General features: G+C 33.0%; 1 protein-coding gene across 3 annotated transcripts in view; it reads left to right on the top strand.

Annotated features, from left to right (window-relative positions):
- Positions 1-25,186, top strand: part of CycG (cyclin G) — a 50,452-nt gene that overhangs the window by 7,909 nt on the left and 17,357 nt on the right. The window contains exon 1 of one of the 3 annotated variants that reach the window (XM_017611112.1): positions 2,992-3,867. The exons of the other annotated variants lie outside the window; for them this stretch is intronic. The gene's annotated coding sequence lies outside the window, so the exon portion shown is untranslated. Of the gene's footprint in view, positions 1-2,991; positions 3,868-25,186 lie in introns of those variants that run through there. 3 annotated transcript variants of the gene reach the window in all.

Genomic DNA, 25,186 nt, shown 5'->3' with positions numbered 1-25,186 from the left:
AGATTTAAACATTATTTTGAATTTGTCGCCCATCTTTTACTTGAATATGTACTACATATTTATACAATTATGTAGAATGTTTACAGCATTCGGATTTCTTTCATGCATTTCAAGGCTATGTGGTTTTGATAATTTCGCCATAAATTTATCGTGTTTCAAGTTATTTGAGGCTTCAATACAACACCATCAAACAGAATTTCGTCATACTGTTGTTACTTGTGGCAATAAATTTTCTCATTGTGTAATTTTTTGCTTTTTTTTTTTTTTGTAGATATAACAGGGTCCCTGTTCGGTGTCGAACTGAATTTGACTTTGTGGAAAGGTCACAGACAGTTTGAAGTACATTTTACGTGCCCTTTCAATGAAGAAAATCAAGTCCAATTAAAATTTTTCGAATTACTTTCGAGTTTGGTGTGCATACGCGCTGCTGAAAAGTAATAATTTCACATATTTACTTGCGCTCTTATCACTATGAATGTCTGTTTTTTTTATTTAAATAGGAAATTGAAGCAAAACTGGCATGTACTTGACACACTTCTTTCGTTTTGTCCCCATGGACCCATTCAACTAAGTCTCGTGATTTGTTTAAACTTTTCTTTATTACGATATTTTTTTTTGGTTTCTAATCATTCTAAAAAAATTGAAATCGCTTGAGAATGAATCGGAATAAAAATATCTATACATCCATACATATAATAAAATTGTAACTGGTCGATGTCTACAATTATAGATTTTAAATAAAAATTTGTATAAAACATTTTTTAGAATTTTTGTCATCTGTCTGTCCATCTGTCTGTATGTTACTCCAAAACTAATACATGGAATTGAATGCAGTTTTCACCGATGTATTGCTAGAGGTTTAACTTAAAATTTAGAAAGAAAAAAATTAGAGAGTTGCCAGCTGTTTGAAAATTGCAGACTTAGTAAATTGATAAGATAAAGTAAATGCTGCAATATGGCTGTCAAAAGAAAGAGATCTAAGAAGGCTTACAATCGAAAATATTTTGGTTGAAGGTTGCCACCTGTTTGAAATTTTTAATTTACTTTAATAGATAAGATAAATTTGAATTTTGCAATATGGGTATCAAAGTGAAAAGGTTTAGGAAAGTTTACTGTCGAAAATATTTTTGAGGAGGGTTGCCAACTGTTTGAAAAATTGTATATAATAAAAATGATAAAATGAATGTAATATTACAATATTGGTAACAAGCAGCACAAAAATACGTTTAAGGCGAAGTGAAAATAGGCTAGGAATAAAAAAGAATATGACAATATAACAAAAACCACAGATACAAAATTAGAAGGAGTGAAAAATTAAAAAATGCAGTTACAAATACAAGCAGTTAGCATAAGATAAAACATAAAATAAAATAAAAATTGAGAGATATGTAGATAAGAAGCACGGATTAGCTAACCACAAGATAATAACAAAATTAGTGCGAATTTAGTTTAGTTAGTTGGTTCCGTTGCCATTGCGTTCCGTTGTTTGTAAAACATTGTGATAACTGAAATAATAAACAAGCAACGAGAATAGGGCAGCCATATTTGTTTCATTACACAATCATTCCACCTTGACAAATACCAGTACAGATGAGTACAGCAAACAACTACAAACATAGTATCGGAATATACACACACCGATTAAATTTGTGTTGTGTCTGTAACTGCAGTTGTTGACATTATTGTATGTGTTGTCCGTCCACCACCAATCAATTCTGCCTACATACATTTGTACCTACANCTGTAACTGCAGTTGTTGACATTATTGTATGTGTTGTCCGTCCACCACCACCAATCAATTCTGCCTACATATGTACATTTGTACCTACAATTTCGATGTACAGTTGTTTTTGTAACTTTGTATACGCTTTCGTACTGTACACATACGAGACACCCCGACACTGTCTATCCAAATACTTACTTGTATACAGATTTTCACTTTGCATCGGGCAACCTCGGCAGTAGTACACAAAGACCCAGATAGCCGAGGCAGCGTTGCCACAGGCAAATAGAAAAATTGACCAATTTATTCACAAATTTTATCCGGAATTTTTGATTCTTAAGCTCTATCTTTAAGCAATCACTTAATATTATTAACCGACTTCCAAAAAAGGAGGGGGTTATCAGTTCGTCGGAATATTTATTTTTTACGTATGCATAACTTTGGACCGCGTAGGAATAGGTAGTGTCTCAGAGGCGGTCCCATACTAATCTGGTTTAGATAGCGAACACAAAACACCAATATGTAAATCACCATTCTACGTACTAAAATAGTCGTTATTTTAATTACTGCTGCAACTCTCTTTATAATCGAAAGGTTGCGCAAGGTACTCTTCCTTCCCAGCTGTCACAAATGACCAAAGGGTCTTCCGCGATTAGTTGCTTGGGCTATTTATCTTAATGTTCCTATTGGGGTATCAAAGCACTTTAGGCGAGAAGTTTTAGAGAATGCTGTCTTGGCCAGAAATCTAAACCGTTCCGATGACGTAAATCACCGGGCGTGTCATGGGATGTGACACATGTCCATGCTTATTTCAAAATTTTATTTAACTCTTCCTATAGCAACCATTTCCTGAAGAAATGGGGTCATTTTAATTTTGAGGCTACCACTTCGTGATTAAAGATCTCCGAGTACTAAGTTCAGGGCTCGAATCGTAACATCAGTTCACGGATCGAAAACCATACGAAAGAAAATTCCGTGATACGTCAGGCAGTATAATCTGAATGGGACAAAGAGTACGTTCACGTATGTCATAATGCGAAAAATGTATTTTTACGTGACGAGTAATACGATAACGTATGTTACGATTCGAGCCCAGATTCGATAAGGAAAATCAACCACTTTTTCTCTTGTTTTTTTTTTTTTAACAAAACGGCAACACAAAAACGAACACTGGCTGCAGCGCACTCGACTGGCCTTTGCTTGTGTATAGTCCATGGCCAGAAGATTTCGTTTTCAGTTCGTTCGATGCGAAAGAAATTCGTGACTGGCTGCAGCTACATTTGCGTCCAAATGAAGGCTCTGACTCAAGCTGATTTAGTTTATGTTTGGCAACAATTGAATAAAGTTCCAGCCGTTTTTCTACTCTTGTCTTCGTGTAGTCTGTGTATATGTTAAGCGTGAGATCAATCTAAGGAAAACACACACACACACACACACAAAAAGTGTCTAAGCATTTAACAAAATAAAATAACTAAATAAATGTTTTAATGGCGCGTTAATATTCGGTTTTATAATTCAACTACAGATTTTTAAGCTTTAAAAATGTTTTAAACGCTTCACAAAAGCAAAATGAAAAACACTTTGTAGATTCGTAATTGCGAATACTCGCTTGCAAGATGAACCAATCGTCATGAAAAATCGATAGCTCCAGAAAGACTTTATTGCGTTTGCAAGAAAATAAACTGTTTGTAAGGGCGACACAAAAAACGCAAGCAAAATGTTTACGTGAAGCAAGAAAATAAAAATTCTTTGTTTCACCAACCACATATTGAAGAACTGAGTGGTGTAGCGAAAATTATTTCCATATTGAAAAGAAAACACCAGTAAAAATAAACAAAAAAACAATTGCATTTCGTCACTCGTATTTTTTGCGAAAGTTGAAATTTTTTGTGATAACTTTGTAAAAGTACAAATTAGTGGTAGAAAAGAAGAGAGCTCTTAGACTAAATGTCAAACGTAAATTAAATGTTAAGTAACACACAACAACGTTACAATAAGTACCAACAACAATTTTTTAGTGCAATAGCAAAATTTTTTCTACACAATTCATAATAAACAAAAAAAAAATAATATATAATAATAAAACTTAACTAACTGACACAACATTCCTGCGCAACATAAACAAACAAAATGGCTGTCGAAATGTAAGCATACACACTTAGATAATTGAATAACTTAAACTTATATTTATGTATGTACATACAAATATTGTTAAAATTGCAAAGCTCAAAAATGTGATTTTTTTTTGTTTTTTTTTTTTATTCCACAATTCTGCTGGCTCACAAGAGCTGTGCAACTTTTGTAGAAACTGTAGCCTCAATTTGTAGTTTTCTCCATATCCATGGGTTGAATAGTCTTTCAGGAAACTTCTGTACATTTGAAAAAGATTAGCATAAAAAATTTCTATGTTGCTTTATTAACGGAATACATATTTGTTTTTGTATGTATTTTCTGCACAAATACGACGTTAGTTTTTTATATCCAGTTGGAGTACAGCATAATTTAACTCTTCTCTATTGGCACAATGGAGTAGCGAATCGCTAACTCCCTAGGTCCAACGAAAAAGCTGTGAAAAAAATTGAAGTCTATAGCGAAAAAGTTTCTACACTATAGAGCTTTGTTGTTGATTGCTGCTGGTATTTGTGCGTGGGTTAGTGTAGTGGTGGTGTATTGCATTGGATGAATGTGGGGCTGTGTTGGTACTTTTGACACTTGCCTGTATTGCATTTGTTTCAATTACCAACGCGTTCACGCACAGCTGAGTTCAAATGTAAATGATTTTTTGTTAAATTTATTGCAGTAAATTTACTTGAAAAAAAAAACTAAAGCTTAAGAGGCTAGAATTTCTTCTTTGTCGGGGTTTTCAGCAAGCTTTCGTAGATACATATTGTATGTGTCCACAATTCATTTAGTTATACTTTATTGCAGTTATTTGAGGCCATTGTAAAAATGCCTAAATTCAATGTACTTGTATAAGTAGCTAATTATTTTAGGTATGTATCTAAGTAGATACTCCGTTTTTAGAACATTTCATTCGATTGATTTTATTTTCTGTTTTACATATGTACATGTATCAAAAAAAAAAAATTGCAACTTTCCATACAAACAACAAATCGACCAATACTTAAAAATCTATCTCGCACTACCCTGATTCCGCTCCCACTCGTTTCTTGCAAACTCACAACTACCAATGCAAATAACAGCTGCCATCGATTCCATTAAGTTTCTCACTACGCTTTGCATTAGCGTTCCACTAAATTGGTCAGGCCGCAGTGCTCGGACTTCGCCACTTTATTGTTAGATTTACCAACTTTTTAGCTGTATTATATTTTCCAACATTTTTACCAACAAAGGCAAAAAATCTACCAATATTTTGCCGATGGAAAGCAAGAGGATTTAAATGAACATACATATTTTGTCATCGAGCACACACCTTAAATAAAAACGGAAAAGTTAACTTTGTCGGAGAATAATTATTCCTATGAAATGAATACAGGGCCCGAATTAGGGCATCCGTGATCGAACCAAATTTTGTACGAAATTTCTTTTTGAGCATTCGGTAGTTAGTTGGATTTTTCAATTCAATTTCAACAGCTATCATTTTATCGACTTTCATTCGATAACGGATGCCGTGATGCGGGCCCAGTTTAGGTTTTTTGTTGAATATATTTTCCATGTGAAATAGATTTTTGGTGTTAAATTTTACGCACAATGCGAGTAATAATTACAGCAAATACATCATTTTGACATTAAGAACCACGGAGGCGAACATCCCGGTACAGGAACAGGTAACACCACCTTTTATGAATTCGCCATGTTTTATCGTATTTGAGTAAAAACTATCTGATATTGCTGCTTTTAAAAAATCTACCAACTTCTACCATTTTTTGTATATACATACTTAAAATCTACCAACATTAATTTTATTTTTTCGAAGTCCGTGCACTGGTCCAGACCAGATCATTTCCATTTTGTTTTCACACACACCAAATTTCTTTGTTTGATTTAATTTTCGTTTCGTTCCTTGCCAGCTGTTTCAGCAGCTACATACTCGTATCTTCAGCGTCGTTAAATACATTTAAATGTAAAAATTCTATAATTTTTTTTTAGTCATCTATAAAATCTTGGTTGTTGTATGTATGCTTCTATTGAAGATTAATTTTTTCATAGGCTTTGTTTATTTTTATTTTGTTTTAGTATATTCGCGCGCAACACACACTAATTTGAGTTCAAAATACACAGAAACATACAGAACCACAAAAAAGAAGAAAAAAATTTATTCAGGTTTTGTTTAAGCATTGCGTCAGCCGATCTCTCTCAGTTGTACCTACATATAAAATTGTTTTTCTTTTTTCTTTTTATATACCTACTCATCTACATACATATGTACATACATATACCCTTTGATGTGCACGCACATAGAACTTGGGCATTTGAATGTCTATTGCTTTTATACGGTGTTTACATGAGGCAACAATCGCCTGGTGTGAACGGCCTTTCCACTAATGGCTTCCAATGCAGTTGGGGCGCAGCCAATTTTGGATTCAACGAATCGCCTCTGAAATTGCCTGGAAAACCGCCTCTTGTGAACACCGTTTTAGCTTTAAGCTCTTTAAATTTTTTTTTATTCGAAAAAAGTGTGGTTAGGGTTTGTAGGGTAGTTGCTGATAAGTCATTTTTGCAATCTTTCGAAGCTTTAAGGTATTTTTGTTGTTGTAATTGTAAATACTCACACTTTGCTGAAATGCCTGTAATATTGTTTGACCCACATTACATACACTTACCAAGTAAATAGATAAGCCTTTGAAGTAAGTAAACAGTAGAACGCCTTTATCAATGTCCCAATCTGTTAACGAATTTGGTCACGAGTTTGCCCGTGGGCACCTTGTTAGGTTTTTGTCTATCTCCTGAAGTGTTTGTATTTCAAATTTTACTCTCAGACATTTTTTCCTCACGATTAGCGCAGTTTTTCTAAGTCGTATTGCCATAAAAAGTTCAAAATGTTGTCTGCCTTTGCTTAGCTATACTTTCTGCTAAAAAAAATTTAATTAAATATTCATAGCAAATCGTTGGCTGAGCTGAAGATCGACCTATCCCGGCAGCCAGTTCGTAAATGCCCTATCTCCGAAAACTTTTCAAGAACGCCCTACTTCAGAGTTTTGTTGAAAAACATCCTATCTCAGAATTTGGTTGAATAACGCCCTATCTCAGAATTCAGTGCAAAATTGCCCTATCTACAACGAAACTACATTGAAAATAAACTGAGATAGGGCATTTTTGAGTCGGCAGCTGAGATAGGGCGTTCTTCAGCCAAATTCTGAGATAGGGCGTTCTTCAGCCAAATTCTGAGATAGGGCGTTCTTGAAAAGTCTTCTGAGATAAGCCTTGTTGAAAAATTTTCTGAGATAGGGAGGGGGGATATGTAGGTCGATCTTCACCACAGCCATCGAAATAAACTTCACCCAAGTTTTTACGTACGTACTTTTTCTAGGTCATTTGTTTAACCAAATTTCGTCATTTACTGCTTGATTTTAGCCATGCAATATTTTATTTCATATATGTTGATACATATGTAGGAATGTAGGTACATTAGTGTGCTTCGCCAAAGAAAGTTGCGGTACCAAAATTATAATTTTTTTTATGTTCTAAGATTTCTGCCAAAATATTTCAGAAAAATATTGAGGTTTACGTCAGCTGTAGCGATTTGGAAATAACTCCAAAAATTTATTTTTTCATATGTATCTAAATAAGATTCAATTTGAAAAATATTTTTTTTTTCCAAAAAATCACATCAGATAATAAATAAAAGGGTTTAAGCTTAAAAAAATTTATTTAATTATATTATTTAAAAATTTTATCAACGCAGTCAAAATTATGAGCATTTTTATGCTATTTTTAAATCGGTCCGCCTCACGTAAATCTTGATATTTTTCCGAAATATTTTTGGCGTAATTCTTAAAATATAATAAGTTTTATAATGTCTACCGATAGAAAAAAATTTTATTGAGGGTGATGACCCTAATATGCATACATACATATGTATGTAGATATTTTACTCTTTTATAGCTGAATTCCTATTATTATTATTATTATTTCTCAGTTTTTGCCAATTTCTTTGTCTCTCTATTCTTTACAAATTGTATTTGTTTTCTTAAAACTTTGCAATTAATTCTTTATCTCGCGTTCGCATATCAGCTGTTTTGTATAGGTAGTAGTTGTCATATGTACTTCGTTTCGGTTTTTCTGCTATTTTGTGCTGCATTTTCGTTTCAATATATTATTTTTAAAATTTGTTTGTTTATACGAAATATAGAGTCTGACAAGACAGCCATTAATAATGCCATTTTATATTTATTACCTGCAACTTTGCATTGCTTGCTTCTTCATCTAATCGAAATCGTCAAGGTTAAATGTCGCCACAAAAGCAGGTGTGTCACAGCGGGGAAAAAAAAGAAAAAATATATTGAACTTCGAAAATGTCAAAATGATTTTTTCATAAATTTCTTCTATTTTATTATTTCACTCGGGCTAGCTGTTTTTGTGATTATGTTACCATTTCTTTTATATAAATATGTGCATGCACTGCGGCACAAAAGTATTGGCACACAGAATTTTTCGAAACGTATGCAAAGTTTTTTATTTAAATTCTTTCCGCAAATTTTTTATTAAAACATAGTTCATACTATTTACAACAAAAAATATAAAAATAAAATCTCTAAACTTTGTGCAAAACTGAGGAAAATTTAATAAATTTGCAACTTCGTAATCATATTTTTTTAGAAAAAAAAAAAACAGTTCAATTATAGTAAAATGCAGTTGCGATAAATCTTTTTGAATACACGGTTTTATAGCCCATTCAATTTTAGTCTAATAATGTGCAAGTTTTAAGTGGCTAAAAATTACCGTTGATTTTTTAGAATTTTTTTCGCCGAGGATGTTGCGGGTTTCTGCCATATAAAAATAAATTGTGTTTAGTCGTTATATGGAAGCAAATGAGACAAAAACAATTCTAAAAAATCAACGGTAATATTTAGCGACTTGAAACTTGCACTTGCTTCTGAGAAAAAAGTTTGAAATTTAAGGGAAAGTTTGTTGCGCTTTTTTGCGGTCTTTTAAAAAGTTTAAAACATGGGTTTTGTTAGAGAATGAACTGTATTTTAATTGAAAATTCTTAAAAACAAATAAATAAACATAAGCGGCAAACAATATCGCTTTGAAAGGGGGGTGCTATAGATATGTCCAATACTGTATATTTTTTATAAAAAATTTGCGAAAAGAAATTAGAATAAAAAACTTTGCATACATTGCCAAAATTTCAGTGGCAATTCCTTTGTTCGTCACTGTATGTTTTTAATATGGTTTTATTTTTGTATTCTCGTACGATTCGCTTGTTTCTCAACTTGTTATTTTTGTTGTCTAGAGTCTAGACGCTTCCAGCGCGATTTAATGTTATCGCATTGCGTTTGATTCTTTAATTTTATATCTACCTGCTAGCTAAATGTGTGAGGCGATTGGTTTTTTTTTTGTTTGGGCTCAAAAGATTTCCAAAATGTTGAATCATACTTTACAATTGCATTGAGTATTCTTTTAACAGAAAAGAAGAGGTAATTGTCATAGAAGAGCAGATCCTTTCTTACTTGAAGAATCGATCGCAGGTAAGCGAAGTCATTTCCAAACGAAAGGAAACTGGTTATTTTGACGCAATTCAAAAGCAGAAAGAACATCAAAAAGGTGCATAGTTGATTGAGATTGGGGTTGAATTGCATTGCGCAGCGAAGGGCTGAAGTTTGTTGCTGATGCTTCATCATGTCCATAGAAAAAAGATGATAGATTTTTTTTGTAAACAAAGTCTTTTTATAGGAGAACTATGTGGAGTTTATGAGATCGAAATACACAAATATTAGTTTCGGTTAGCTAAAAGTGAAAGCATTGACCATTTTCGTATAGTTTTACATAAAAAGTGTTTAAAATTTAGCCTCCTAATTTTCCTCTTTCAGCACTCGAATGCATGCAATAACTTTCTCTGCACCAAATAGCCTTTTCCGTCGCTTTTGTTTACATTTAACTCATTTCACGTCGAGAGTCGATGGCTGGCTATGCGGAGCCTTTTCGATTGCACTATAAATAAAATTTGTTTATTGTTTACAAACACGATGTGCACATGCTACATACATAAACATAAAACGCTCCGTAGTCAAAACAAATGTTCTTCACGCAGCAACTAAAGAAATAGCTTTGACTAGTGTAAAATGCAACTCTGCTTATATGTATGCCTGCAGTGCTGATCCTTTGCAGCAATTTTATATGCATGTAAATATTTTTCTTTTTGCTCAGCCGTAAACAAATAAACTGCAGTGCTTGTCTGGCGATAGCAGCGAACGTTAGTAATAATCACGAAATTACTTTGGCGGCGTTCTCAATTACATGCATGGGTACACATATTCATGCCTTGTGTCGCCATTATTCGGGGGGCGGTAATTAAACATTTTCCCCATTTCGCAGGTCATAAATATTAATGACAAGCGTCGCTAAGTTGCTCGTCTGCTGCCTATGGCGAAGGCATTGCAAATTGTTAGCTGCTCGCAAATGAAATTTTCGTCTGCCTAATTTTCACACAAAATTTTGGAGGATTATATTGCGGTACGTCACAAACTATAAAAGTATCTATGAGTTGACCCAATGCGTTGTCATTGTCTTTGAGATTTAGTGACTAATCATTGCACAGGTAGATGCTGCACTTTTTTTTTTTTAATTGTTTGTATCTTCTTTTTTCATCAGGTCTTTGTCCGTTAAAGTGAAATCTTTCGATTTATCCGCCAGCAACAATAAGCGTTCAATTACTTTGTAATGTTTGTACAATCAAAAATTTGTCTCCGTCTGCAAGCTATGTATTTCATCAGCCATTTGGTCGTCGTCTCTGTGTGGTCATTGTTTTTCTCTGTTTTAATGTGTAATTTGTCTGTTGAGAAAGAAAAATCTACAAATTGTTTGCTTCATTACCGACGTATTTTTCTACTGCTTTTGAGTCTTGAGCTTAAATGCACTTAGCTTCATCTAGCCTGCAGCTATGTATCTACACTTACAAGCTTGCTTGGCCCAGCGGCTTTGTCACGTTTATTAAAATATAATTCACATTTCATTTTACAGCCGTCTCTTTGCATAAGCCACTCGAAAGCGCATTTGCGCAAGTTGCTTATTGTTGTGATTTTTTACCCTTTTTTTTATTTATCTATTTTTACTTAATATTTTGATGTGCACACACATGTGACACCACCAACAAACACCACCCGCCATTGCCGTTCCGTTGTCATTCAACTGGAAATAATTGTATAGCTCCAACGCCCGTTGTTGTCAAGTGTCTGGTGTGGAGCCGCTCTTAGCAATAAGCACCGCATAAACTCTGCCCTCGCTTACATTTTCATAAATTCGCTATGCTGCACACGTAAATTTGTATGCTGCCATACTGAAACATTTTCTACACTTTTTTCTTCAAGGTACGAGGGTAACTAAACATTTCTTAGAATACCACAGAAAAACATTTTTTTTGTTCTTAAAAATGGTTTTCTTGGTTTTCAAGATATTCTTTTGCTACGCTCAAGCTTATTGGTGAACCACTTTTCCCACAGTGAACAGGTTACCAGCTTCTTATGGAAACAAAAAAAAAACACCTTAAGTGCCAAATATGGACTACGGCGAGAGACCCATTAATTCGATGTTTTCAGTGCTTAAAAAATAATTTGTTTGTTTAAATGTGTGAAAGCTGGTATTAGCTTGTTGAAAGGCCATTTACCGTTGTAGCCGTTGCGGATTTCAAAAACTTGTTTAGCGACCCTCGTAATTAAAAAAAAAAAAATCTATTTATTTTTGCTTGCGCTTCGCATATATTCACTGACCATATAATGTTTTAGGCACGTATTGACAAAATGTGTTGACAGCATTCTAAAAATAAAATCTTTCTAAGGCTTACCGATGAAATTGTAAACCTCAGCCGTCGTCATACCGTTATTCAATTTTCTACATTATTGTATTACAACCAAGCCAATTCCTTTGTGAGCACCAAGCATGGCGTATGCTTTCAACCCTTAATTAAAGCAGTGCAGTTCTATTCTATAGCCTGTATACTATGCACCTTTCCGCTTTGCAAATTGAAACAATTGAAGCCCTGAAAGGCCAGAAGACCACCCCGGCCCCTTTTGACTGTGGTGGTCGTGTGCAAATGGCTCGTGCAGCAACATCAACCCTCCGTTCCATAGGCGCGCGGCTTACCTGCCCATAGCACCCCCTCGCTTTTCAGCTTGCTGCTTTCATTGCTGACTACAGCTGTTGTTGGCAATTTTTTAAATTATAAACCATTGACTCGTAGCAGATTTTATTTAGTTTGGCTAGATTTGGAATTTGTAATCCTTTGTGTGGAGTAAAGGTAGGGGGTATTCACGAACAAGTGTAGCGTTACAAGGCACTACTTAATTAATGATGCTTTCTTTTGTGGCGCTCATTTATGTAATTTGGAGAGTGTAGACAGCAGTTAAATGAGACATTTGGAAATGTCTATTCAAGCGAAGTCTTTCTCCAGCTGGTCTTGGCATCTCTGCCTCTGCTACCACCAGCTGGTTGCAAGTTGAATATTTTCAGGATTCGGCAAATTTTCTGTTTTGCAGCAAGCATTTCTTCTTGCTTTCGATCAGCTGTTATCGAAAGCATTTTGTTTTTGCTTTTTTAGTCTGCTCTTTTCATTCGTTCCAACTCTTCACCGTTTTGGACACCAGCTGTGGTGGTTAACAGCAAAGCTTATGTTTTGTGCTTTTGTCCCGTTTTTAATTAGTCGTAGACTGAACTTCCTGTCACACCAGTCACCGCTAACGATTTTTGTCAGCTGTGCGATATAAGGTCTAAAATTACATTAGAGGTAGAAATCAAACATAGCAAAGGAAGTAATACACATATTCTGATATCTTGTACGCGTTGGTGGATTTTTGAAATTCGAAAAATCATCATTGCTTGCTAAGTATTCTAAATATAAAATGGTAATATTAAATAGAAATTATGGAAAATAAGCAAACGAGTTAAAAATATTTGCATGCTGCAGTTTTAGACAGAAATAAATATTAAAAATAAATGAAAATATAAGCTAATATACAGTGATTCAAAAAAGTGTTCGAGGTTAACTTTTTTTAACTACACAATGTTTTTCACCTTATTTTTTGTTTTGTTTTTATTTAAAAAAAATCCATGTAATCAAATTTAGAAAACTTCAAAAAAATTTGGTCCTTTTTGCACATAAAATCGTGTTGACTGCTTTCCGTTTTTTATAACCAGTGCAAATTATAAAAAGTGGAGCTAATAATTTTTTAGTTTGTTTGCGAACGGTCTTGCGCATTTTATTCAATAAGAAATTCATGTTTATATGGAAAAATTTATAAAAAAAAAAAAAAAATATTAAAAATCAACGCGGCTTTTAGCTACATGAAACTTCCACTATATTTTACTAAATTTTATTGCGTAACCAAAAATTCAGTGTAAATTATAATTGCTTTTCCACAAAATTTTTTCATTAGAAGCGGCCTTCGGATTAAAAGGTTATAAATTTTGATTAAAACTTGTTAAACTTTTTTTCTTTGAATAAAGCTGGAAACATTGAGTTATATGGTTTTATTTAAAGCACGAACAATATTTTTACCAAAAATAAAAGAATTTTAACATGAAAACATTGTGAACATTAAAAAAAAAAAATGTGAACACTTGTTTGAGTCACTGTATACATGAATTTATTACACACATACATATGTATGTAGGTACATAAATACAAAAGAACCTTACGTAGAATTTTGCGTCACTTTCTGTTTAGCTTCTTCACAGTAAATTGTTTTGTAGCTTATGGAAAAACAAAAATAAAAAACAAGTAGCTAAATTAAAAAAAAAAACACATGCATGCGTCACAGGTGAAGTACAACAGAATTTTTGCTTGTTCAGCTATAACATTTTTCACGAATGTTCCAAGTACGAACACCTCTTTTGATTTCATAAGATCTGTCTCTACCACCTTTCATTGGCTTTATTGGACTGTCAAGTCATTGCATATGCCACACACTAATTGCATTTTATTTTATCAAATGTGTGCTGCATTTACGCAAAAAAAAAAAATACTATCAATTAATAAAATATATGCCCTAGTCATCATGTTAAACAATCAATTCCATGGCTAGATAAAAAATGTATGTAAATAACTCAAAATTCGTTTTATCAGCAAGTGCTAAGTACATAGATAAACAGTTCGCTTAATGGTCGTTGTGATCATCATGCAATAACTAAAGGTGTGGTACGTTGTGACAGCGCCATTGGGTACTAAATGCGCCCTTAGCTCAATGTTGTATTTTGAAGTACGCAAGAATCGGCGGAAAAAAGAAAGCCCGCTTTAGGTAATGGTAGTAGATTTACTACATTTCCGTTACCTTATAGAATGTCCACTACAACGGAAAATTAAGGGGTTTTTATGCAACATATTGAATAATATATTCTTTTGCGCTTTTGGGTTTTTTATTTTAATTTATTAAGCGAAACGGTTTTGGCATTAAGTGTTAGGTTTTTTACATTTCTAAATTGCTGGCAAACCATAAGGCACAATAACGCATCAACAAAATTTATTTTAATAATTTTTATTACTTCAAGGCAGGTCTGCATATCTTAAGAATAACTAAAAATTCATATAGAATGACGCACAAGAAATGGGAAAGCCACTTTCTACTATCAACAATCTATCGCAAAGTACTTTCCTAGCAAAAAAAAAAAAAAAAATAATGAAAAATATTTCTTTAGATTTTTCTTCAGAACTGCATACGGGCTTTGTATTGGATATATGCGTATAAACGAGGCCATCTCTTGAAATAAATATGGAAAATTGTCCAATAAGACTATCAAAAAAAGCGTATTTTTAGGAAGTTGTACTTTTTTTTTTTTTAATTTAAACTCGCTGTAAAATTAAAAAAAGTTGTCTTGTGAAGGGCATTCAAGATTGCAAATTTAGAATGAGAAGTTGCCAACGTACACACCTTTCTTTATTGCTTAATGGATAACGATGACAAGTCTGTGGGGCGACCTAGCTGTTTATCAAGTGCAGGGTTGCATTATTTGATTATTTTGTTATGACTAGCAGACCACTTTTTCACTCTTATTTCTATATACGTACTATGTACATTGCCTGTGTATATGTAAATTCATTTTTATTTATACTACATGCATATGTATTGTATGTTCGTGTGTACTTTGTTATTATTTGCTTGCTCCTATTTGCAAATTTATTGCAAACTCTTTATGAAATTAACCTTGAAACTTTGCATTTTTGGGTGATTGCTGGAATAGGAGGGACTGTTGGGTGCAGCAAAGTTTGTTGCCTTCTTGCTTAGACTTTATCTAAATTTGGCGACTTAGGACAGTAAACAAAAATAATTTCAAAACAAAAAATTTTGCACTGAACAAAGCGTCGAAATGTTATTATTGGTGCTGCAGTGAAATCAACAAAATAAAAGAAAGTAAATTTATATGCACGCAAAAAGTGTATACGAAATTTTTGTTTTTATTCTTATCAAATGCCGTTTGCCGTTTTTGTGTACTAATTTAGATATGTAAATTAAATTCTTATTAAAAGTCAATGCGCCCCGCCTCTATGTGACTTGATCAGCTGACTGATGATAAATATATATATATATTTTTCTTAGGGCAATTGCATATACATATGTATATATGTATGTACATATGTAAACATTTCAAAGCTTCTATTTCTTCTACGCAAGCTGTACTTGACTAAAATATATTTTTACCTTAAAATATACAGCGCGTGTGCATTAATATGCCTTTATTTGTGCAGTCGACTCTACTATGCTCCCATTCCCCCATTTAAAGCTCGCATCTCGGTTTACTGCAATTGCTTAATCAAGCGTTATGTGCACACTTGAGTTACACTAATTTAATTTTATTGATAATTCTACACGAGCGAGCAAAAGGCAACTAACTGACATGTACTGACATAACTGTGCATTGGTTAGTTAAATACAAGTGTATGCGTATACATATATGTATTTTTAGAAGCACACGTCTAGTTGTGCCCTTATTATACATACATACATATATGTATGTACGTAAAATAGTTAGACGCTAATGATTAATCGTTTGTAAGTTTTCACAAAATGCACTTTTTACTGCTCATGTCGGTGAATTTAATTACAACCTGTTAGCCTGTTTAATACATTATTTAATTTTTTTTTTTAATTGAATTCTAGCCGCAAACGAGCGAAGTACAATGACTTGCCTTTGTTTTACTCTGTATGTATGTACTTCTGTTTCTATTTGTTTGCTTGTTTGTTTACGAGAATTTCGAGTGCCATTCATGACCGTTTCAATTTAGCCTACATAAAATGTTTAATTTTCAACTGAAATCATATATATGTACATATATGTATATATGTTAAATGTATACTAGAATTTTTTCGCATAGTTAATTTGTTTGTTACGTATGTATGTTATTCAATGCGCATAAATTGTGTTGGCTAACAACCTCGGCTAGCCTAGAAATTGGGACATTTGTATGTGTGTCAGTATGTAGAGTAGCGTTGCATGAAAATGAATTAAAATTATTTAAAATTTATTTTCTTGATTTCGTTATGCAATTTTGTGGGGTCTTTTAGTACATATGCATGTATACATAATTAAGTTCTATGAATGATGAACGCAATGCATTTGATAGTGTTTTTTTTGGCATGTTTGCAAAGGAATGCCGCGGGTATGTAAGAGACGAAAAATTGTTTTTTTTTCCAAAATTTCTTATTGGAAAAAGTCTAATTAGATATGTACATATACAAACGATTAAAAAAAATAAAACCATTTTTAGGAGTCGGACATTTTTTTTTTGTATGGAGATTTCTTATTTTGCTCCGATTTTAAAACCCCTGGCTTTAATATGTTTTCAGAATTAACACTAAAATCAGGTGCGTTTGAGAATTCGGCAAAGGGTTTGGAAATACACTGACTTATCAACTTTTACGGCTTTTGAGCTATACATCGCCCAAATATGAACGATGTGTTTAAATTTTGTATATAGGTACCTCAAAGATTATCATGATCTAAGTATAGATTGTTATTAAAAAATTTGCTATAAATGTATATACATAGATTTATTTGTAAGAGATATTTGAATTTGCGAAATTTTCTCCAGGTCCTTCCATATGAATTCTTATATTTTGTAACAGAAGGTTATGTAAAATTAATAAAAATGCCACTGTTATAGTAGAAGATTTGCTCTCTCAAATGAGTGTGGTTTTAAAAGTTTACGAAACAAAAAAAAAAACAGAAAAAAACTAGTGCTATGTTATTAGTTTGATAACTCTTAATTTCCTAAATATTTCACATCCCACAACATGTACAAAAAATAATTATATATAATAATAACTTCATTCAGTTTATCCTTGTTCTTCATAACAACTTACACTAATTTGCTTATGAATCACAAAGTTGGCGTTCGCTTGTCTGCCAATATCGATTTTTCCCATATTTGTTTATAGTTATAATTATTGCCAAGTACATAAACGTGTATTTTTTATTTTAAGCTAATGACGTCAAGTTAATTGCGCTAGCCTGTAACCGTCAATAGATCAGTAGATATTTATGTATATTGGGGTATTCACAACGATGTCGTAAGTGTCGTATTGCTGTATGTCATAAACTTTAAAACTTCAAAAAATTATTTTTAACCGACTTCCAAAAAAGGAGGAGGTTATCAGTTTGTCGGGAATATTTTTTTTTTTAATTTTTTTTTAATGTATGTTACCGCATAACTTTGGACCACGCCAACCGATTTTAATAATTCTTGCATCGGCAAGGTAGTGTCTCAGAGGTGGTCCCATCGGTTTAGATCCGATCATTGGATCATGAAATATATATATATATTTTTTTTTTAAGTGTTTTTTTTTTTTGCTAAAAACTATTTTACAGTGTGAAACATTACGAGCCCCTAAGTATACTTTTAGCCGTTTAAATTTTACAACATACAACAATACGACACCTACGACATTCTGCTATGAGTAACTTGATCAGTGTTTTTTTTTGGCAAAAGTCCTTTTTCCTACTAACAAAAATGAACTTTCATAAAGAAAACTTCAAACCAAATATCGGCATCTTTTGTTTTTGTAAAAAAAAAAAATCGAACGCCAACTGCTTAGCAAGCGGTCAAAGTCGTTGTCTGTGAATGAAATAATGGAATAGATTTTGAGTTCTGCTTTTAGTTATTTTCGAACAACCGTTTTTAAGTTAACCATTATCTAAGAATTTAACAAAAATATAGAAAACAAAGAAAAAAGTAAGTGATACATAGTTTAGCACGAGCCTTCAATCCCTGCTGAAGTCTAGAAAAACTAAAAAGCGATCGGTCTTCAAGGGTAAAGATTTTTTTTTTGTAAAAATGTGAAATCATGCCAATCAATAAAAAAAAATCGTGTTTTTTAATCATTTAATTTGGTTATAATTAAATGGGTCAAATTACCCATACTGCACTGTGAATGTGAATACCCCAATAGTATATGAATGTATGTATGTACTATAACTACATGCGTAGTATTAATCTGTATATGATCGAAATTTTTTTAGTTACCCAACAAACATAACAGGATTATGAATAACTTGAGGTTAAGTTGAGAATTAAGGTGCAATGTTTTTAGTCTCCAATGTTGCGTCTCAACTTGCGGCTGTTTGCTAAATGCCTGATTAACTTAACGCTTAACCGGTGGTTGGAGTTTTGTATATAATTCTTAAACCACTCTCTCAGTCGGGCGAAAAAAGTACAAGAATACAACATTTTTTAGCAGCTAATCGGAAGGTCCTTTTCCAGTAAACTTAATCAGAGCCTAATTGACAAAGGAGCGGTAATCGGACATCGCATCAACTTCGGATAAAGTTCTGATTAATCGCATAACTAGACATTTAGCCTTACGGCCTTAACATTCAGCTGGAAAAGGTTAGTTCTCAATTTGTTCTCCAAGGTTTCGAAGATGAGAACTTAAATATTTTCCAATGGAAAAAAATGTTAGTTAACAACTTAAGAATCAGCCATTTATCAAAGGTTGAGGAAAAATTTCGTATGGTGTCTGCTGGGTTAAGCTTTGTATACTCGTTCGTTTTCCTTATCACAATAAAAACTACGTTGCTTATTATTAAACAAGCGTTTGCTTAAGTAAAAATTTTAGAAAATAAAATAACAATAAAATTAAAGTTTAGTTTATCAAGCGCACGAACTGTTGTCGTGCAAAGTGCGCATAAACAACACAATTTTTATGCCTCGAAAGTCTCACTCGCTAATGTATGTATGTATGTACTCGTATGTATGTATGTATATAGTAGTGTATACTTTACGTACAATGTACGCGCGACTAGACTGGCTGGCAATGCAGGCCAAGATAAAAAAAAAAAAAACAACTTCAGTTTGTTTTGTATTCTTAATAAACAAGCATTTTGTTGTTGTTTTTATTTTCATTAGGGGCGGTGGAAATGTTATCAGTTGGGAGGGTGGTTGGTCGACCCTACTCGGCGGTGCGACATATGTATGTACGTCGCGTCAGCCGTCTCACTCAATGAGAAAGTGACTTTAATTTGTGTATTTTCTTTCACGTTAATTTGAGTTTCGTAAAAGGCAATGAGAGAAGGCCATAAAAAGTAAGAATTATTTGCTAAAGGAAACAACACAAATCACCTGAAATGACGCACGCTGAAGCCTTTAATGAGTTTTTACGGCTTTATGAGCGCAACACACTTTAGGTACTAATGGTTTTCTACAATACATTGTACGTGTACTATTTTTGTGGCCAGCTGATGGGATGGGTTTACTGTTACGGGGGCATTCAGCGTTCTGCACTCTGCACTCTGTCAACGGGTGGTAATTCAATGAACCCAACTAGAGACTGAATCGTGTAGTGGATATGTCTATACTCTAGTTTGCACCCTTGATGTAATGACGCTTGAAGCTTCATTTGTATGAGTTTACTGTGGGGCGCTTATTATAGGGTTTCTGTGAAAATTTCTACCCTTTAACACTTTACTGCGTTCGTACCTATTGTACCACCTATTATTTTTTGAAACTGCGTATCTACAGTTTATTTTGCCAATGGAAGTCTATTGGATTGATTTATTTACTTTAAGCTGATTTTTTGAATTTGAAGCGATGCTGGTGAACGATAATGGGCTTATTAGCATCTTAAATGTATTTCACCAATATTTTGGTTTTCTCACCTTTCGTTTGTTGACCCATCTGTTGGCGCGTGCTCTAAAATTTGCCGTTAGTGATGGAAAGTTTTTTTTTTGCACAACAAAAATTTCGCGCTGAGTTGGAGAGTAAATAAAATAAAAAAGTGAAAATAAATTAAGAGCAAAATAAAAATGAAACAGTAAACACTGATAGCCCTCCACAAATTATCATCCACTTAATTCAAGTCATTGAAATCGCGCTAATCTCTAGGCGCGGTGTTTTTTTTTTTTGAGTGCGATAACGTTAAGTTCAGACCACACTTGAAACTTGCTTTAGGATGCAGCTGATGTAACAACTTGGCAATTTTCTGCGTAGTTTAGAGTGATTGTTTCTTTTTGGCTTCCGTTATAATTTAAAATTAAAATTTTTTGCATTTTCTATCCCTTTTATATTGAAAGTAAATAAAATTAGCTATGGTTTGCAAACGTTAAATATAGAATAGTGTGATCATCTGGCCAGCTACTGGATTTGTTTCACCTTTTTTAACCTTTTTTTTTACCTTTTTTTCGCATGAAGTAAAATTGACGTCTAGTCTCTTTTCGATACGCTTCTGTGTTTGTGCGCACAAAAAGCATCGGTTTTTGTTTTCACTACCTGATTTGCTTATTCATTTAATATCGAGAAATCAATTTTGTATGGTCGAACTTGAAATTTTTTGTTTTCCAATGCATTTTTTTCCGTAGTTTAGCTGTCATGTATGACCTTCAAGCGTTCAAAAACCGCGCAAATCTAAGTAAAAAATTGTTGGGGTTATGCGTATAAAAGACTAGGAAGAAAAATTGCAAGAAACCAGCGTCAAAAGCGTATCGCGCAACTTGTAATCAAAGTCATGAACACAAAAAAAAACAACAGTAGGTGGCGATAGGGGCCAAAAAACGCGCTAGTTTTTGTTTTCATTTTTTCCTACATATGTGTGTGTATTTAATGATCGTCGCCATGACTTGCAGTTTTCGCTCGCTAGTGCGATCTAAGTATTGTAGCAATAATTGAGAAGAAATAAAATTAGTTTTTATGTTTTTTATTTATTTTATAAATAGTTTATAATTGATTTGCTTGAAATGCTTCCACTTTCAAAAAACTAATTAAAAAAGACAAGCAATTTTTTTTTCGCATTAGGTTTGTGAAGAGTATTTTCGAGATCCGCCTTTCAAATGCTTCTTAAACGTTTACAAAGGATTCATCCAATTAAAATAATGCTCATGCTTAAAAGTTTTACAAAATGGCTATGATTTTCAAAGATTTCACTATAGAGCTTTTCAGCTTAGTGGGAAATTTGATGTGTCAGCTTATACTTTATGATTTCTGATATCTCAATAGCTTTTAGTGGAATCAGGGAATTAAAATAATTTGTATGTGCAAGCTGATACTTTAAGATTTCCAACAACGGAACCTGAGAAATTAAAAATCAGTGTAATTCGAAACAATCAACAACAAAAAAACTTGTTAAAAAAATCAAAGTAAAATTTAAGGTTTTTATGCTTTTAGGTCCCTAGGGCTTTAAGGCTTACCCATTTTTATAAAAAAATCATAACTTTCATAATATTTAATTAAAAATTAAAACTTTATTAAAAATCGGGTGTCCAAATGAAAGCTTTTGAGCTTTATTGCCCTAAAGCTTGCACTTAATTTTTAATGTTTCATTACTTAGAATTCTTTAGATTACAAATTTTAATTAAATAGCGATGTCCAAATGAAAGCTTTTTAGCTTTTAGATTCTGAAGTTTCCATTTAATGTTTTAAGCATCACAACTTTCATAACATTTAGTTAAAAATTAAAAGTTTATTAAAAATCGGATATCCAAAATGGAAGCCTTTGAGCTTTTGTGTCCTAAAGCTTCTACTTAATTTTTAAAGTTTTATAATTAAAATTTTAAAGATTAAAACTTTTTATTAAAAATTTATGTCCCAATACAAGCTTCTTAGCTTTTAGGTTCTGAAGCTTCCATTCAATTTTTACCTTTCCTTTTTTTAGTTTCAAATATTGTCTCTATCATTGAAAAATTCAAATGCGCACAAGTGTGTACTACGTTCAATAACTTTCATTTTCAAATGCGACAAGCTATCATTTTGTAGCAAGTCAATGTTTTCACTACCACTTACCATCTGCATGTTTCACCTTTCCCCGGCTGTCTTACTCTCTTCGCGGTTACGCGCGTTTGGTTTGTCAATACCCTCTTATTTATGTACATATATATATTTTTCTTTCCGCCATGTCTAACCTCGATTTCCGAAAATGGCCACCGTGCGCAAATATAGCCAGGTTTGTGTTAGCGCCTCTTGCGTAGTGCCGCAGAAATATGCAACACTTTGACTATTTTGGCGTAACCAAACAAAAAAGTCAAAGCAAATAACTGGAAAAAAACGCACACAGAAATCAAGGTGTGCTTGAGTATTTATGGAAAATCTCGAATGCAATACATTTTGTTGTTGCCGTGTGGACTTTTTGGCTTCGTTGAGTATTTTTTTTTTACACAACATAGTTTCCACATTTGTGCGTTCATTGGCAAATTGCTGCGAGTTTAATGCTCGCGGTACCATAATTGCCTCTTTGTTGTTTACTACAAAATTATTTTGTTTTGTTGTGTTTACTTGTTGATTCGACTTGAAAGCATTTTGTCTGTTTAATGCAAAAAGTGTTTATTTAACTCTTTTTATTTTTGTGCCAATTTTTTGTGTGTATTTGTTTTGTTGCTACTGTAATTAAAAATTTTCCCAAATTTTGTGAAATCTTTTAGAAATCAGCACTGGAAATCTGCCTGCTGCTGGTCATGTAATCTCAAAGCTCCATCTCTTTTGAAATCGCTTTTTTTGTTTCTCTTCGCACCCAAATTTACTTGTCCCCACTCCACTCTCTCCACATTCTTAGCGTACCTAAAAATAGCCCTACTCGAGATTTGGCTTATTTTAGCTGACTGTTACTTTTGCTTACTCGCTGTTGAGACTTTGTCGTTGAAATTCGCATGTCGCGTCATGTTATAATTTTATTTATTTATGCGCCGATTTTATTGTGCCTGTATCAAAAAGTAATGCCGACAGAAGCATAAAGAAGATTGCGATAGGGAAATTAGAAAAGAAAAAATGCGTGAATTAGTCTTCAAACAAAGCAGCAAAACATTTGTTCACCTCTTTAGTTTTTTGCCTGTCTGTCTGCCGGCCTGGGTACCTATGGCTGGCGATTTTGCGCCACTCCAAACTTTTTCGCGCGCCGTTTTTGCGTTTTTTTTTTCTTTTCTTAAACTTCTTGGGCTTTGGTTTGGTGTTTAGTTCGTTTTCTTCTGTAACTGCTGTGTGGCTCCAGTTCTATTTAAAAGCTTTATTATTACACCGTAAGATTTGTTAGACTTTTTTATAGTACTACTTGATTAGGTGTTCGTTTTTTTTTACTTGCTGCTTTTTCCTCTTTCTTTTTTAACTTGCTTCAACTTAAAATTACCGTTACATAAAGTTCAGAGCAGCAAGGCGATAGCATATGAATGTGGCATGCAAAAATTTTACGTTTTCATAGCTTTACATATTTTATTATTAAACCCTACGGCCCGCGAGTAACAATGTTTTTTTTTTTTTAATTTTTGCACAGAACCCATTTTCAGTCCTTTTTCATTGCTTCTTCTGCGCTAGCTAAACTGCTTCGTCAGTTCATTTACGAGTTACCATGCTGAATTTTTGTTTTCTCTTTTAAACTGTTATTCCGCTTGCCAGTACTTTTCCACTGAGTTACCACACTGAAACAGTACACTGCTACATACACACTTTTTACTCGTATTACACTTTTTGTGCTCATTCCTATTTTTAGATACCTAAAATGGTTGCCTTCTAGCGAATTCTGTTTGGTTTGTGAGTTATGGCGCGCTGCAGTTTCATTTGTTTGCATTGGCCTTTGGTTTTGTTTTGTACTCTTCCTCTCTCCCTCTCTGTTCCCTCAGTCTACATCATTGAGTTATAGCGCTGAAATTTCGTTAGCCCAGTGTCGAAAAGTGTAATCTATCTCTCTCTCGCCTTCTCTATCGTCTTTGTACTTTGTTATACTTGCGTTTACACATTTCTGAGTTATAGCGCTGAAAATTTTCTGAGGCCAGTGTTGAAAAGTGTTTCGTGGAGAAGAGTTGTTTTTTGTTTTCATTGAGTGAATATTTTGTCTTGATTATAAAGTAAGTAGCACACTTTTTTGTTTAGAATTAAAACCAAAAGCGCCGTAAGTTCAACGTTCGCGGACCAAAGTTTTTAATACAGCCTCAAAAGTGGAATGCACTCTGCCGCTTTTGTTTAGACAATATTTTTTCAAATTTTTTATTTTTTTTGCATAGTTAATAGATAAAGCGCTTCGAAAATCCATTAAAACTGTTGTAACCAGGGACCGTAATAGTTATAAGTTATACAGCAAATTATTGTTTTTAGTTATTATGCTCCAATTTTTATTTTGCGATCAATAAATAATACGTACATATGTATGTATACCCGTGGTCAAAATAATAACGTCAAAATTCAAAATGATATTGTTTGCAACATACATACATAAATATTTCAAAACTTATACTAAGTTCACAAAAGTTAAAAAAAAAATAAAAAAATTGTCATCAAAATTTTTGGAAGAATTCTTAAGTATGCAGTTTTGTAGCCCATTAAATTTTAGTACATTAAATCGCTAAAAATTACCATTGATTTTTGAGAATTTTTTTCGGACGAAAATTTTCGATGCGTTATAAAAAAAAAATTAAAACAATTTTGTTGATACATACAGCTGCGCTCAAAATAATAGCACCAAAATTCAAAATGATATTGTTTGCAACTCATGGCAATCAATAGAAATCACATTAGTAGAAGTTTCAAGGCTTACACAAAGTTCAAAAAAATTTGTTTCAAATTTCAAAGTCCATCAATTTCCACTGCTACTGTCAAATCATATGTACATACGTGCTGATAATGTCGTTCAGCAGTACTAATAGTTGGTAATAGTTGCATATAAATATTTTGCTGTAAACTGCTTTATCATACTTGCATTATTACTATAGCGTTATAGATTTTTTTTATAAATTCTGCTGGCGGCATGTAAATTATCAGCGCAATATATACATACACTCAAAAAAACATACAAATCACCTAATTATGGTTGCGTAAATATTTTGTGATTTTTTTTTTTTTTTACTCAATTAACTTTGGCTATAGGTGGTGCGACCTTGAAA

This window comes from Rhagoletis zephyria, unplaced genomic scaffold (genome assembly GCF_001687245.7).
Source record: "Rhagoletis zephyria isolate East Lansing unplaced genomic scaffold, Rhagoletis_zephyria_1.1 Rzeph_scaffold_00371, whole genome shotgun sequence".
In the NCBI taxonomy this organism is placed as follows: Eukaryota; Metazoa; Arthropoda; class Insecta; order Diptera; family Tephritidae; genus Rhagoletis; species Rhagoletis zephyria.
Note: the sequence above shows the minus strand (reverse complement) of the source record. Positions and strands in the feature narration are given on the sequence as shown.